This window comes from Monodelphis domestica, chromosome 4, assembly GCF_027887165.1.
Source record: "Monodelphis domestica isolate mMonDom1 chromosome 4, mMonDom1.pri, whole genome shotgun sequence".
In the NCBI taxonomy this organism is placed as follows: domain Eukaryota; kingdom Metazoa; phylum Chordata; class Mammalia; order Didelphimorphia; family Didelphidae; genus Monodelphis; species Monodelphis domestica.
The window spans coordinates 337,961,540-337,979,117 of record NC_077230.1 but is presented as its reverse complement, the minus strand read 5'-3'; the positions used below and the strand labels follow the sequence as shown (position 1 = coordinate 337,979,117).

The following is a 17,578-nucleotide window of genomic DNA, read 5'->3' as shown; positions in this document are numbered from 1 at the left end:
TCTCATGGAAACTCTCTGTTTTATTATTGAAGAAATAGATCTGGGGGAGGGAAATGACTTGCCCAAGATCATACAAACCAGTGTCAAAGTCTGAATGAGAGGCAGGTGGTTCTCCTGACTCTTCTGTCCCAGACCAATAGATCATATGCTCAAGTGTCCCTGGAGCAGCCTCATCCTTCTCTTTCCTAAAAATGAGTAAAGAATTCAGCCACATATCACTCTTTCCCTTACATGAGTTAGGCAAAGGCCTACTAATGGTCTAGGAGCTTAGTGAGTTAGTTCAGATATTTGTTTTGTTTTGTTTATTAAATAAAGAGGATTCCTTTTATTTTTTATAAACTCTTACTTTCCATTTTAGAATCAATACTGTGTATTGGTTCCAAGGCAGAAGAGTGGTAAGGGCTAGGCCATGGGGGTCAAGTGACTTACCCAGGGTTATACCGTGAGGAAGTGTTAGAGGCCACATTTGAACCCAGGATCTTTGCTCTCCAGGCCTGGCTCTCAGTCCACTGAGCCCCCTAGCTGTCCCCTAAAAGATAATTCTAATAATCAATTAACTCATTTATTTATCCCACAACCATTTATTAAGAGTTTTGTGTCTAGGGGGAAATACAGAATTTTGATAAAAGAGGATATTTATAAACCATATTTTCAGTTATTCAAGGCACTTTACTTTACAAGATAGTCATGAGCAAGGCGCAATTGTTAGCACTACAAAGAAGGAAAACGGATCCCACAGAAGCCACACAATTTGTCAGAGGACACATAATAAGATTCTAAAGTAAGATTGAACCCAGGACTTCCTAACTCAAATTCAGGACTATTCATTGCACCAAGCTTTCTCATGATACAATAATGGTCTTTTTTCCAAGAATCCACTGGGAAAAGGGAGAGCAGGGGATAATCCACAACCTGAGATAATGATACTATAAAGTTCTAAACAATAATCACATTGGAGAAGTGCAAAATGAAGGTCTGTTAGAGGTTTGATGAAGAAATGGGTCAGCCAGGTGAGGAATCAGACCAAGTGCCATTGCTGACCTGGGCTTTAGAAGGATGAATGGGGGGAGGAGGCAGCTGGGTAGCTCAGTGGATGGAGAGCCAGGCCTGGAGATGGGAGGTCCTGGGTTCAAATTTGCCATCAGACACTTCCTAGCTGTGTGACTCTGGGCAAGTCACTTAACCCCCGTTGCCTAGTCCTCACCACTCTTCTGCCTTGGAACCAATACACAGTATTGACTCCAAGACAGAAGGGTTTAAATAAAATTTAAAAAAATAAAAGGATGAATAGGAATTCAATAGGTGGCTGAGGAATAGTCTCTGGCATAGACTTCAGCTAAAGGGGAATTAGGAGAGGCTACTTTGGAGGTAGGGATATTTTCACCTGGGACAAAGACATTGTTGGTGGGGAGGTCAGGATGACTTGTCCAAAGTCGCATTAGAAGCAGACATGCAATTTGAATTCCAGTCTTCTACTATCCTGTGCTGCCTTCTTTTACAAGATAGAAATTGAGACTCAGAGGTGCGAAATTACTTGCTTAGGGTCATTCCAGCTGTAAGTGGGGGAGACAGGATTAGTTGTCTTCAATTATTTGAAAGATTGTCAGATGGAAGAGAGGATTAGATTTGTTTTCTTTGGACTCAGAGAGTAGAATTGGGACCAAGGAAGAAAAACTGCAGCCACACATATTTATGCTGAAGAGAAGGAAAACAGAACAATGGGAGCTTTTCCAGGGAGATGTGGGCTGTTTTGGAGGTGGTGGATTTCCTGTTCCTGAAGGTCTCTAAGCAAAGGCTGGACAGCTACTTCCCCCTAGATTGTTGCAAAGTGAATTCCTAGTCAGTTACATATTGCAGGAGATTAGCTCAGAGGTACCTTCTAACAGGGAAATTCTAGGGAAACCTCCCCACAGTGGTGATGCATAAGAAAAGAATGAATGATAATGGGGGGGGATGGATGAGGAATTCTAAAGCATGATAAGAGAAACAAGCTTAGCAAATGGCTCACTCAGAGGGAAGAAATTGGAGTGAGAGAATAGGAAGCAGGGGCAGGTGGACCTCAGTGCCCTGTCTTCTTGGCTTCAAATCCAATATTCTGAGTTAAAAACAATGAATCTGACTGAGAAATAATCTCAGAAGAATAGCAATTCAACCATGAATTTACTGACTCTTTTAAAATATGAATAAACTCAGTTTAAAGAAACAAAAAATTACAAATGAACAAAAGCACTAGAATTTTAAAAGTCCAGTTAATAGATCCTCCTGGGGAGGTTCTTGTAGTCTTGCCTGGGTATCACACTGATTGGACAATCATTTCAAGGAATCCTTGACACATTTATATTCAGATCTTACTTTGAGTAAAAACACCAAATTAGAAAATTTGGATTTATCAAACTAAGAAACTGATTGGACCTGGCATAGTGGCATGAGAGAAGGATGGAAAACTTATTGCCAGGAAATTATCACAGTAAATTCTGAGGGAGTTCCTAGAGATTAGAAAAGCCTTTCCCTCTTCTTTCCTTCCATCTTGCCCCAATGAGAGGACCTTGTTTCTTCAATTGTTATATCTAACAAAGTTAGAGGGAGAAGACACAGGCTGATTCCCTAAAATAGGTACACATTACCTCAGATTTTTTTTCTCATATATTTAAATATTCATCCTCTGATCTTTTATATCCATATCAATGTTATCTGTTTCAAACCCTCAATGCTTAGGAAATTAGACTAGATGAGTGCACATATTGTCTACAGTGCCTAACAGTCAAGATTTTAATAAATGACTCCAGTGGTTTACTTGGCAAGGTCAGGGTTAGTATAATAGAAATGACTATATTAAAAATATCATTTTTTAAATAAAAAGAAAATTATCTGAGGCTAGGATTCAGGAGACTTGGATCATCTACTAGTTCTCCCATTAATTTTCAGTATGATCTCTGACTGATGACAAAAATGAGGGTTAGGCTGGATGATTTCTGTGGCTTTGGTTTTTAAAAAATATATTTTGTTGATATCTTTTGTTATCACAAAAGGTTGCAGAAGGTTAGATGATTTTTATGGCTTTGATTTTTTAAAATATATTTTGATGATATCTTTCATTGTTATAATTGCCTGCTGAATCCCTTTACCCTCTCATTCTCAGAGGAGTATGCCTTATGATAAAGATTTTTTTTTAAAAAAAGAGGAGGAAACAGTTTTTCAAAACCAACCAAGATATCTAAAAAGATCAACCGTATATACTATCCAATGATCAACCATGAATGACTTAACTATTATCAGCAATGTAAGGATCCAGGCCAGCCCTAAGGGACTCATGATGAAAAAAAGGCTATCCACTGCTTTATAGGAACTGATGGAGTTAGAATACAGATTGAAGGTACCATTCTTCACTTTATTTCTTCCATGAATTTTTCTTTAGCATAAGTGATATGTAACCTACATTATATTATCTGCCATTGTGGGGAGAGGGGAAATTTGGTGGGAAGGGAGAGAATATGGATCACAAAATATTAGAAAATTATTATTGAAAATTGTATCTGCATATAAATGAAAAAAAAAAGGACATGCAGTTTTCTATTCCCATAGGTCCTCACCTCTGCCAAGAAACGGGGAGGAAGTATCTAAGGCCCTTTTGACTTCAGACATTGCATTTTAACTTTCCATAATTTAAAGTCTCTTTCCAGCTCTACTTATCTTTGAAAATTTTTTATGATAATAGCTCAACTTTATATAGTGCTTTATGGTTTAAAAAAAAGCTTTTATATACATCATCTTGAGTGATCATGATGATGATAAATTTATTCTGTCTATTATAGGTCTCCAGAGCTGGGGCTGTTACACCCATAAGAGATGTCCATCTTCATTTCATGCTAGCTTTAAAACAGTTGCCCATGGCAACAAACTCTAAAAGGAAGGAGGTGGCTGGGGTCAGGCCCTGAATTTCATCTCTTACTCAATTTTCTTGGTCAAGCACATCTCTGGGACTCCCGTTTTCCCTTTTGACAAAAAGGTATGATTATCTCAGACTCCCAAGGAGGAGGCTACAAAGAGCACAGGAATGGAAGTTGGGAAATATGGGTTCTAGTTTCTGCTTCTATCTTCAGCTAACTGTACAACCATGGAGAAGTCAGATCAGCATTCTAGGCTTCAGTTTTCTACTTCTGTAAAAATGGGTGGTTTGCATTAGACAACTGCTGAAAATTTCAGTTCTAAGTTTTGTGTTTTGGTCATCATTCTTTGTGCCAATATATCCCTTCTAACTCTGACATTCTACATTCTAAGGACCCTTCCACTGATTATTCTATAAATATTTCTTGTTTGTTTCTTTTAACAATACAAATGTCTTCCTTCTCCCTCCCTCTCTTCCTTCCTTCCTTCTTTCGTTCATTCGTTCGTTCGTTCGTTCCTTCCTTTCTTCCTTCTCTTCATGGAAACATAAGACACTGGCAGGAATTCCTGGGACCCTTCACCTGCAAAGGTTCTGGATATCAGCTGGAACCTGGATGACAGCCCACTCCTGATGATACTCATGACAAGATGAAAATTACATGATCAGGGTAAGTGGGAGTGGAGCAGAGGTGTTAGACCTCATAATGACAGACAACAATGCTAACATTTGGCCATAAGATGATATTTATTCCATTTTGAAAGAGGACCTTTTACCTCTACCTCTTAATATCAAGGTGCATAGGCAGTGATGGACTTAGGAAATCACAGTTGAAGTCATTTCCAAGAAATGACATGCTGAGATACCCTTTCAAGCATCTTCTACTGAAATGTACTTAGTAAAATTATTCTGCTAATGAGCACAGTCTTTTAACATCCTAATGACAGGGGTGGTAGAGATCATCCTGAAGTTAAGTTTTCATATTTCTTTCTTTCTCCTTTTCTTCCTTTTTTATCCTCTGATTATCATCCTAATGCATCCAACTTTGAAGGGAGCTCCAAGGGCATCTACTCCACCTTCTGGACCCATGTAAGAATCCTCTCTGTGGCATCCCTGGCAGGTGATCTTCCAGACTTTGTTTAGGCACCAATGATACTAGGCTAGATTGTCAGAGGGGTCTACCACATAGAAAAGTTTAGCAATCCCAGGTCTAATCTGTCCCAGTCCTTTTGCAGATGAAGGAAACTGAGATCTGGAGAAACAAACCGAATATCCTTAAGGTTACACCACAAATAAGTCAAGGTAGCAGTTTAGTCATTCTGAACAAAATTCAAAACCATTTTTTCTAACTTCTAGTGGAACATGAGTTTCTGGAGGTCAAAAACTATTTTCAATTTTGTTCTTATATAATCAATACTAAGCTGAGTCTGTGTGCCTAGCATGTGTCTCTTAGAAATGCTTGGTGAACTGAATTCACTTTAAATTCAGTTCTTATTCTGCCATGGAACTATTACCTATTTAATGTATCATGATGTGGAACACAAAATAATTTTTCCCCTTTATGAAAAAAAAGATGTATCTTATTACATTTGGACTTTTGTTGTTGAGTTGTATCAGTAGTGTCTGAATCTTTGTGACCCCATTTGGAGTTTTTTTGACAAAGGTACTGAAGTACTTTGCCATTTTCTACTCCAGCTTATTTTACAAATAAGGAAACGGAGGCAAACAAAGTTAAATGACTTGTCCAGGATTATATAGCTAAGGGTCTGAGGCTGGATTTGAACTCAAATCTTCCTGACTCTAGGCCCAGCACTCTATTCACATATAAAGTCACTTAATTTGCAAAATGAGACAGCCTGTGTCAACTGAATATAGCCAAAATGGTTCTTTCCAGTGCGTATCCCTTATGTTTTTTGCTGGAGGATGATACTGTTCCTTTTGCCTAAAAAAAGCTCTCTATTCTCCTTTCTTCATTTGAAATCCTTCTTTTCATTCATGACCTAGCTAAGGTCTTCTCTGTGAAGGCTGCAAGATGCCTACAGCTGGAAGGAAAACCTTACTCATCTGACATAATATTTTAGTCACAACTTCTCTCAGGCCAAGTTTCTTCATCTGTAAAAATGGAAATTGCCATAGCAACTACCTTGTTGGTTGTCTCAAGGCTCCAATGAGACTGTACATGTCAAACATTTTGCAAAACATAAAGTGCTATGTAAATACCAGCTATTATTGTTATTGCTATATGTATCATTCCTCTTTTCTCTCATCCTCAGTGAAGGAGTATGGTTAGGAGAAGGAAAGAGCCTAGGATAGGCACTAGCCTTCCCCTATAGTCCTTTACCCAATTTAATTCCACTACTTCCTAGTTTTTTCGAGTTTCTTTTTTTCCAGCTCTAGTGACTGCAGAAGATTTTGTCCATGTAGAAAGATGGTACAATAATTGGTGGGAGGCAGGATCAGAGACCAGCTCCACACCTTAGTTACAGAATGGGAATTGTCTGTATATACTGTATTAATAGACATGTTTGGACTCTTGCATTCAGACATTAATTAGTAGCTGCTGCAGGTCCTGTTTGGAAATCCCATGTGCAATTCCCAGTTTTTTTTTGGAAGTGTTGGTATGGGAGACATTTGACTGTTGTGTTTGTATCTCCTTTTTATAATTGTTCAGACTCATGTCTTTCTGGGGAGGGTTGGCAAGGGAATTTGAAATAAAAATGTTTAGAAATTTTAAAAAATGCTACCAATGAAATCACAATCCTTTAGGTAAATTCTCATATATATTATGCTCATTTGTAGACTTACATTTGAACTCTTTCCTCCTCCCCCTTCTCCTAGCCCCAAATCCTACTCCAATGTGTCCTCATGACATGAAATGATTCTAAACTTCTCAAAAAACTAAGTCAATAAATTTTGAACTCTTGTAGTTCTTATAAAGCTGTAAAACACTTTGAATGATGAATGGTGTCCATTTTCTGCAGACTCTTCTAGCTAAGTTTTAAGACATGACCAAGCTGGTCTTTGATTTTTCCAACCACAACCACCTTCAAAGGCCCCTTAGTAATATCAGAGGTATTGCTATCTGCTTTGGTGGAAGGATTATCCACAAAGAACAAATTACAGATCTTTGAACCTACTAGTGCCATTTTAATCTAGTAGAATGGAAGCATCTTGGAAACAGGAATTCTGTGTGATTTCTCTTGGCATCTCTCCCCAGTACAGCAAGCCAATCTGTATGTAATAAGTATTCAAGAAATATTTCTGGATAAACTAATAAACTGATCTCACTGTCCCTGCATATAACCCTAGAAATGGAAAAGAATCCCTGAATTGTCCTCAGAAGTCTTTTTTCTTTCTTTCTTTCTTTTTTTACTTTACTTTTCTTTTTTTAATTGAAATTTTTTATTTAATTAATTAATTTAGAATATGTTTTCATGGTTACAAGATTTATATTCTTTCCCTTCCCTCAGAAGTCTTTTTTCTGCTTGTTCACCCTTCATAGTAATCAAGGCATCCTGAAGCAAAGTGGTGAGACAGCTTGATAATTTAAAGGTGAGCAGCTGAGATTTATAGACAAGGAGGAAATCACCCTGGAAAGCAAGGCTGCTATTGACCTTGTAAAAGGTGAGAGTGACAGGTTAATATGTCCAACACAGCTAGTGCTTACCTGAAGGGTTATACTCTGGTACATGGACTAGCTCTGCAGTACACCACAACAGAAATTGCCACCATTTCAAAGAAGGTTGTCCAACCTCATCTGAATACCCCCAATGCCAAGGAATTCACTGATTGTATACCCCATGACAAGAAAGCATTTTTTTTTATTTGTTGGCCAGTCTTTTCAGCCATGTCTGACTCTTTGTGACTCCCTTTGGGATTTTCTTGGCAAAGACACTGGAGTGGTTTCCCATTTTTTTTTCTCCTGCTTATTAGACCAATGAGGAAATGGAGACAAACAGGGTGAAGTGACTTGCCCAGGCTCATGGAGCTAATAAATCTAAGGTTGGCTTTGACTCCTCTCCAGGTGCCCTGTCCACACTGCCACCTGGCTGCCATGTGCGCCACCTAGCTATAAGGTGTTCTTCATTCTTGAGTCATTTCTTGGCTCTGTTGGATGTGACATTTACCAACTTCCATCCTTCTGAGATGAGGACAACTCAAATAAAGCTATCTGGATCAGCCTTGGGAGAAACTGTTTCACATGAAGCAACCCCCAAGTGATAGCTGTTGGCTTTGATTCCTCACTCAGTCCACTTATACAACCCCAAGTTAGTTAAGGTGGTCCACAGGTTCTCCCTCACTGAACGTCTTTCAAGTAGGAACTGAATGACTATGCCACAATTATGTTGTAAACAACATTCATGATCAGGTCTTGAAGTTCCTTACAAATCTGAGATATGGAGCTCCAAAGCTGTGTGTCCATGGTCAAAGTCATCAAACCGTACCTACTCACACTTTCCTTATCACTAAAAAGGACATTAGAATATTTCTATTCTTGGGCAGCTGGGTGGTTCGGTAGATTGAGAACCAGACCTAGAGATGGGAAGTCCTGGGTTCAAACCTGACCTCAGAGACTTCCTAGCTGTGTGACCCTGGGCAAGTCACTTAATCCCCATTGCCTAGTCCTTACCATTCTTCTGCCTTGGAATCAATACACAGTATTGATTCTAAGACAGAAGGTAAGGGTTTAAAATTAAAATAATATTTGTGTTCCTCTTTTATAGAATTATTATAAGGAAAATACTTTGTGAACTTAAAAGTGCTACATGATAATAATTCACATTTATGTTACCTCCCCTTTCTTCTAGTGAGTTCAGAGGACTGTATTATAATTGATAATTCACAGGCTGTAGAGAGGCTTTGTTTCATTTCCAAAATCTGGGGGCTGGAAATATGGCTGCTAGCAAGGAGGAGTTCATTCCAGCAATAAAATGGACATACCTTATGGAAGTTCCAATATATAGAAGCTATAGTATATGTGTGTGTATGTTATGTATATATTATACACACATATAAAATATGTGTATAATATATACATATATTTATAGTATATAGTGAAGAAAATTGAGCTGGAAAAGAGGTTAAGTCCCTGGATTTAATAGCCCGACTCCTATACATCTTAATAATAAGACTAACAGTGAATCACTTTCATCATCCATAAAAAGGATTTCACTGAGATGTGGTAAAGAAGGTGCTTTGTAAATCTCCAAGGGCTAGGATTAGGGTGGAATTTTACCTGCATTATCTTTATCTTCTCCCATCTTCTTTACCTAATGAAAAAGCTTTTCAATAGATCCCTTGTTTGTTAGAAGCCTAGCCATTTCTTAGTTTTAACATAGAGTCAGTGAATTGGATCTTTAAGTCCTTTTGGGGTTCAGGGACTCATGGTTATGCCTCTCTTCCACTTGTTCTTCTCCATGGACGCCCCAAATTTGCTTTTGTTCTAAACTTCACACTCCTCCAAACTGAAGCTTAGGGATATTTGCTTCCCTGGACTGGCTTTTAAACTAAGCTTTCTAGTTACTCTTGGCATTTGGGAGATGGCCACCATTCTCTACCAATTTGGTTGGACATGTGGTGTTATAATCATTTGGCTTTGACTCAAAAATTTAATTATTCAGAATTCCTCGGGGTACTTGGCTCCCATGGTCACCCCATGTCACTCTATTTACAATTACTGGTCTTCCTCTAGGCTTCTAGCCTGGACATTTGGTGATGCCTTACATGCCTCCACCATGATGGAATGAACAGAGAGCTGACCTCAGGGATGGAAAGACGTGGGGTTGGAGGCCTTCTTTAGACACATTGAGTCTATACGGTCCTGGGTGTGCCATTTGAGCTTTCGATGTTCCAGGTAACTTTCTAAGATTATAAACTGCAGACAAACTACTGATCTATAATGGGACAGGGAATTTCATTCCTGGCTGCTTCTTTCATAAGTGAAATAACAGGTCTTGTTCAAATTAATGCCCCTGATAGAATTTTGAAAAAAAATTGGATGTCTTTTGTTTTAATATTGTCTTCAATTCTGAATCTATCCCTTCCTATTCCCCTATCATTGTAGCAACGAATAAAAAAAGAGGGGAAAAAGTATTTTAGTAAAAACCAATACATTATCTGAGTTTCACGGAGCATGTGATATTTTATACTTACGGTTCCCTGACTCTGTAAAAAAGGTACGGAGATGAATTTCTTTCACCCTACTCTAGGGCCAGGCTTCTGGGTCATTATAATCACATTTCCATTTATATTGTTCCTTCCATTTATATTTTAGCCATGTAGATTTCTGCTATACTTTCAACAAGCATTATCTGTATCTCTTTGGGAAGCCTGGGATACTTGTCCACTCCTGGTATCCATTCATTATTCTTCTCTAAGAACTCTTCCATATGCCCCCACTGGTAATGATTTTATCTTCTCTCCTCTTTAATAGGAAGAGATAGATTACTCAGCTTCTGTCAAGGAGTCCTGTGTCCGACATCCTCTGGGTCAACCTTTCTAGACTTCAGTTTTCTTAATCATAAAACCAAGGGTTTGGATTAGATGATTTCTAAGGTTCCTCAAGTTCTGATGTTCAATGTTCTGGGTTCTGACATTCTGAGTTCTAATATGCTGTGTTCTAAAGGCATCTTCTAGTTTTGATATTCAAGCTTCTAAGGTCTTTTCCAACATTAACATCCTGATTTTTTGGTACAGCTAGCTTATATTATTTTTATTAGAATTACCTGTCCATAAGTCTTATTCCACTAATGAAAGCTACCTGAGGACAATGCCTTGTCTTTCCTAAATCTGAATATGTCCCGACACTGAGCTTACTTCTCTGCACACAGTAAATGCTTACTAATTGACGAATCAAACCTTTCAAGTTTTCAATTGTCTTTTTTTTCTCTTTTTTGTCACATTTGGAGAATCAATATCATATCTTGCTTCTGGGTACTTGACCAAGTCCAGCCCAGCACAAACTCAATTATTCCTGGGATTTGAATTGTTATTAAATGAGAACCTGGGTGAAATATGGAAAGATGGAAGGGGCGAATGTAACGCAGCCCCATTTGCCCCATGTCCAGAGGAGCGGGATGGAGAAAAAATAATTACTCACATTTTTATATCAGTTTAAAGTTTCCAAAGTATTTTCCTTACAAGAGCTATGTTAAATGGCTTGCCTAAGGCCATGTAGTCAGTACCAGAGCTGGCACCTTGAGTCTGACATTCTTCCCATGACATAATGCAATGTGTCCCTTCTTGGTTATCCTCCCTGTTCCTTTTTGTAAAGAAAGGGCTTTATAATCTCCAAAGCACTATAGAAGTGGGAGCTCTTACACAGACATTGTGTCTAGTTGGAGTTCACAAGATCAAAGGTTTCTGAGCTGCGAAGAACTATAGAAAGTCCTCTTAGTTCTCTATTTTAAATGCAGGGAAATGGAGTTCTGGAAACAAGTACCTTGCCATCACCTAGGTAGTAAGCTGTTTTGCAGGGAGGAGAATAAGAGAGAGACAGACATAGAGATGAGAGAAGGGAGAGAAGTAGAGACAGAGAATGGGGAAAGAGAGAAAAAGAGGGCCAGGATTGAGGTCTAGCTTTATTAATGAGTGGCATACATAAGAAGAGTCACAGATTCTGTGCCAGAAAGAATTTGAGAAGCATTTGGATCTTTGAATTTGAGAAGGCTGACATTTAAAGAACAATTCATTTCTCTAAGGGAAAGAGCTAGGCATCTGCCCATGGGGTCCACTACACATTTTATTCAACAAACATTTATTAAGCATTTCCTTTATGCAAGGCCCTGTGTGAGATGCTAGAGAATATACAAAGATGAAAAATGACCTAATATCTGTTCTCAAGGAGGCTATGCCTTGGGCAAGGGGGGAAGGTGAGACAAATACATAAATGATTTTAATGTAATTGAATGTGATAAAAATAAAGGAAAGAATCATCAGAGGGGGAAAGGCTAGAGAGTAGAATCAGAAAAGCTTTGGAAAAGACCTCCCCCAACACCCAAGGCTAAATCTATTGAAATTCTCTTTTTGTTTCAAAGTCCAGTCCAGGTGCCATCTCTTCCAGGAACCCCACCATGAGTTTCCCCAAAAGGTATAAAGATATTTGAGCTTCAGGTTAGGGAGGAACATGGTAGGATTCCTGGAGCAGGTATTACTTGGGCTGGGCATTGAAGAAAAAAGAGAATTTCAACAGATGTGGCATGGAAAGGGCTTCATTCTAAGCATGAGAAACTAAGAAAGAAAATACACAGAGACAGGAAAAGCCAGAGTAAGACCAGGGAACAACCTGGTAGTATAAAATGGCAGAAAGTGGAAAGAATGAAATAGGAATGAGATGGAATAAGACCATGAATATCAGGCTAAGGAGTGTATAATTTTCCTACAGACAATGAAGCACACCTGAATGGTTTTGAGAAGTCCTAAGGATGAGGGTGATTATTTGGACCAGCAAAGTGAAGGATGGGTTAGAGAGAAGAGCACAGAAGGTAAGGAGAATAGTTAGGAGACTATTATATTGGTGCAAGTAAGCAATGGTGTGTCCTGGCAAGGATGTGAAGGAAGAGACTACAGAAGCAGCCTATGTTCTTTTGGAAAACCCCAGTGCCCAGGCAATGGCCCTGAGGAAGTTATTCGACCCTCCCCCTTGTCCCAATTCCTTACCATGCTCAGACTTCTGGACACAGAAGGTTTCCTTCATGCTCTGTAAAGCTGTTGCTTCTACTTTCTTGATGGTCACTCATGGAATGGAAAGGGAACTGCAGAACCAGCCTTGCCTACAAAAGCCCTCTTTAGAGCACTGTAGTCAAAGGGGAATAAATCTTCCTTTAGGAGGACCATAAATTAGAGCAGAGGACAATAGTGAGATAGTCAGAGAAGCACTGAGGTGAGTGCTGTGTGGAGCTGTCATGAAGGAAAGCCTCATAGGTTCAACAAATGAGGTAATTCTTCTCCTCTGCTTATTGCTCCATTGGATGAAAACTGCTAGGAATTTGGGACTGACCTGGCTGAGATTTGCATTTGACATCTCAGATAATAAATGAAATCAAAGGGACAAGAAGAACTTGAGGTATTTCCTCTTTGAAGCTCTAGGGATTTCTTGATGAGGATTTGTAAAACCTAGGGACTAGGGCACAGTGAGGTGCCTCAGTGGATTGAGAACTAGACCCAGTGACAGGAGTTCCTGGATTCAAATCTGGCCTCAGACTCATCTTAGCTGTGTGAGTCTGGGCAAGCCACTTAACTCTAGTTGCCTACCTCTTACTGCTCTTCTGCCTTAGAACCAAAACACGGTATTGATTCTAAGACAGAGGTAAGGGTTTAGAATAAAAGCCCCAGGGTCTAATGGGGGAAATAGTCTACTGGGGCCTTTGAAACTTGTTGAAGAAAGGGGAATTTCTGAGAGGGGAACCTTGACTCCTAAACTTTCATTTATGAAGTAACAACTACTTAATAAGGCAAGGTTCTGTGGATAGCATTTAGGAGGACATAATAATAAAAGGATCTTATCTCCAAGAAATTTGAAATATAGTCATAGAATGTATAAATGAGGAGCTTATGAGACAGGCTATTAGAGCAGAATGTTCTATTAACATGGAAGCCCTGGAAAGAAGGTTGGAACAGAGATAGGACATACCACAGATAATTTCAAAGCACAGAATGTTAGGGTTGGAGGGGCCCTCAGAACAAGAGATGGTAGAGCAAGAAAGAACCTGAGATCATGGAATGTTCGAATATAGACAAAGGAATATTTGAATTAAAAAACCCAGCTGGAAAGAGTTTGAGATCATTTTATTATATTCCTTAGTTTTACAAATGGGGAAGTTGATGTCAGAAAATGAAAGAGGCTTGCTCACCAGTGGAGAGCCACAAAGATCTCCTGATAAGACAAGTACAGAAATAATGTAATAATATATAAGAAGAACAAAGTGGTTGAAGAGATTAGAAGAAGAAATTACTTCTACCTAGAAGGATGAAAGAAAGTTTCATGTAGGAGGTAGCATTTGAGATGGATTATAAAGGTTGGGTGTGGCTGTGAAAAGGAAAAAAAATGGCAGAAGGAGAATTCTTAATGGAGGAGAGTGGTTTGAGGAAAGAGGTGGGAGAAGAGGGGAACAATTTCAGAAGACAGTCAATAGTCCAAGATGGCTGAAATGTAGGTTACATGAGAGAGATTAGTATGAGTCACACCCAGAAAAGTGGTTTGGACTCTAGCTGTGGATGAACTTAATGGTAGCACCACTGGGAGCCACTATAGGTATCTGAGCATGCTGTATAATCTCATGCTCGGGTCAGTAGATTAGGAAGATTAATATGGCTGGGATCTACAAGGAAAGGCATAAAACAAACTTAGTTTTTTAGGACCAGGGTTCTGTGAGATCTCATTCCGTAGGCAGAGAGGTCCAAGTGTCTCAGTGGTACATGACGTGGGAATTAAAGCTACCTCGGAGAGGGACATAGTTTAAAAAAAAAAGTTGTTCTTAGTATTGGGACCCTGCAATCCTACATAATAAGATGGGACATTAACCCAATATGTAGTACCTGATATGTGTTCAGTCCCATAAATAAAGAAAGTATTTGACTGAAGTGGCATGAAGACAGAGAGAGAGGTTAAATTAGTTGTTTAACTAAGTTCATTTGATGAGATACTGACAAGAACCCATTGTAACATGGGTCTACTTTTGTTCTATTTATGCTTTCCCTTATACTCTAGTCCCATAGCAGAAACCCCATTTGGAAAGGATGAAATGTGAGAATAATCCTAGAAAATGATGTATTCCTGCTAGTAGGAATAGCATAGAATGCCAGAGCTGGATGAACCCTAAAACAGAATATTGGAGCTAGAAGGTATTGTAAGACCAAAGAATGTGAGCACTCAAAAACTACTTACACAGAATCTGGACATTTAGAGCTGGATGGAACTTGAGGACACAAGGTCAGAGCCAAATGACCCTAGAACAAAGTTATAAGAACTCTGGGGGTCAGACATGGGAAGAGAAAACTTTCAACCATCTAATGTGAGAATTGGAAAGGACATTAGGGATTATTTAGTTCAATGTTCTCATTTGACAGAAAAAGAAGAAGATTCAGAAAGTCACTTATTCAGTGTCCCAGCGAGTTAGTGGCAGAACTAGGTCTAGAAAGAATCTATATTTCTGAACTCCTGGTTAATTATTTCCAACCACTCTATGGTGCTTTCTGATTATATGCTAGACACTTATATTGACCAGTTTTTACATCTACCAGTTTGCCTGAAGAGCATTCTGATTGGCTGATGGGACTTAAAATTAACTTTCCCATGGACTGATCGAATTCATGCTTTCCGAAGATTGCTACCAAGGTGAAAGAGATAAGAATTGTCTAATTAAAAGAAAAAGATCTTGGACCTTAAAGGAGACATTTTCTCCATTTTATTAAACCTTTTTTTTTAAACTCAAGCAGTAGAGTTTATTGATTTGTTAAAGTACAGTAAATTCCACTAAAATGAATCCAGAAGCCTATCCAGATGTGAGGCAAGCACGTCTGTGAATTAAAGAGTTTGCCAGAGAACCCTCATTTCATTAAAAGAGAAAATGTATCTCTGTGTTCATGTTTATATAGACCATGTGACTTGGAGCCAAGAGATCTGGGTTTACGTACTAGTAGCCATTTTTCTCTTTAAAATAATAATCAAAAGAACTAGCATTTATATAAAAGTTTGCAAAATTCCACACATATATGAGTATTTACATAGCCACATATTATATAGATAACATTCATACCTCTGTGTTATACTTCATTTGACCCTCACAACCCCATCAGGTATGCACTTTATAATCTTGATTTTACAAATAAGGAAATTGAGACTGAGAAAGATGAACTTGACTTGGTCAGCATCACAAAGCTAGTAAGTATCTGAGGTCAGATTTGAACTCAGAATTTATCACCTCCAAGTCCATTGTTCTGAATCCATCTCATAAGGTTTTTGTTGTTGTGTTTTGTTTACTGAATGAAATAATTTATATGAAGGGGCATGGCTTCATCAAATCATTGCCTTAAGGCTAAAAGAAACCTCAGACATCAAATTACTTTACTCTATTTCATTTTCGAGAGGAAGAAACTTTAGCCCAGAGAGGCATAACATTTTGCCCAAAGTCACACAGGGTATAGATGTCAGAGCTGAGATTTGAACTTGGGCACTTATACTCAAAAAAAAAAAAATCTAGTGCTCTTTCCACTCAGCCACACTGCCTCTAGTGTAATGCTCATTATTATTCTCCCAAAAGATGTCATAGGGTTTATGAAGGGATCAGATAAAATGAGATTATATATGTGAAACTAGTAGGTAAAAAGTGACATTAAAATATAAAGTATTAATGTGTAGACATATGTGTATATAGCATGAGAGCTGGGAAATTAGAGGGGTGATATTTTTTAGAATCCAGCTTGAGAGGAAAAAAGTTCCTTAAGTTTTTTTTTTCCCCAAATCAAATTCCTTTTTTCATTACAGACCACTTTAGTATTTCAATGAATAAATGCATCAGAGGAATAGATAGAGTTTGGGGCGGGAAAGAGCAAATCTTTTTCAATTCAGATAAGTTTTCTCCATTCTTGAAAGAGGCAAGAAGACATCGCTCATTACTCCTGAGGGGAAGAGTGTCTCTTATGGCCCTTGACTTTTAATGGGATATCTAATTTCTTACTCTTCAATGCCATTCTCATTTGAATGGCCTGCCAATTGAAATTTCAAAATCCTCTTTCAAATCAGAGCCCACAAAATCGGTGCCTCATTTTGGCTTCCCCCCTTGCTGTCCCACTTCCATTCTGAAAACCTATTCAAATAGTGAACGCTCTCTCCTATTTTATTCCAGTCTTTAAGTCTGTTTAAGGCTCCACGTGCAGACTGATTTCTTTTCCTGGGATGCATTCAGAAAACCAATTTGTTTTTGTAGCTATAGGATGAATGGATTGGCAGCAAACTCATTTCACAGAAGCACAGAATCTCTGTAGGAAAGGACCTCAGAGGTCATCTCGTCCACCCTGCACCTGAACAGGAATTCCCTCTGCAACATCTCTGACAAGTACCTTCCCAGGGTTTGTTGTGAGGATCAAATGAGATAACACGAGTGAAATACTTTGCAAACCTTTAAGTGGCAACTATTATGGCCTCCACTTGATAACCTCTTGTGAGAGGCAGGGATATGTGGTAGCAGAAATAGGAGAAGAGAAAAAGGATTTATTGAGATCCTCTATGTGCCAGGCACTGTGTTCAGCATTTAACAGATATTCTCTCAAAATAACCCTGTGGAGCAGGTGCTATTACAATTCCTCTGTTTTGCAATGAAGCAGACAGATGAAGTGACTTCCCCAAGGTCATACAGCTAGGAAGGGTCTGAGGATGGATTCTAACTCAGGTCTTCCTGACTCTGGGTCTAGCATGCTACCATGGTGCCCCCTAACTGCGTAAAGGAGTGCAGATTTAGGACTTATTAGTGACCTTGTGAAAGTCATCAGGACTCTTGTTATTTACAATTATCATCTAGCATTTGCTTGATAATCTCCAGTGAGGAAGAAGCTATTCACTGGATCTCTAGCTTGTTTCTTAAGCAACATACCCTTCTCCCTCATCGCTTGATGACTATCTGACTCTCATAGCACCATCCTTCACAAAAAAAGTCCATCTCACCCATTAACAACCTTCTCGGGAACTGAAAACCTAAG

At 38.7% G+C, this 17,578-nt stretch overlaps 1 protein-coding gene and 1 long non-coding RNA gene across 2 annotated transcripts in view; both read right to left on the bottom strand.

Moving 5' to 3' along the window:
• TENM4 (teneurin transmembrane protein 4) overlaps nucleotides 1-17,578 on the bottom strand; it is a 749,441-nt gene that overhangs the window by 644,361 nt on the left and 87,502 nt on the right. The gene's annotated exons all lie outside the window — the stretch shown is intronic.
• On the bottom strand, nucleotides 4,612-16,043 carry LOC130458727 (uncharacterized). Its single transcript, XR_008918126.1, has 2 exons — nucleotides 10,037-16,043; nucleotides 4,612-5,135 (listed from the first exon to the last, which is right to left on the bottom strand). It is a non-coding gene; the product is annotated as an uncharacterized LOC130458727 (long non-coding RNA).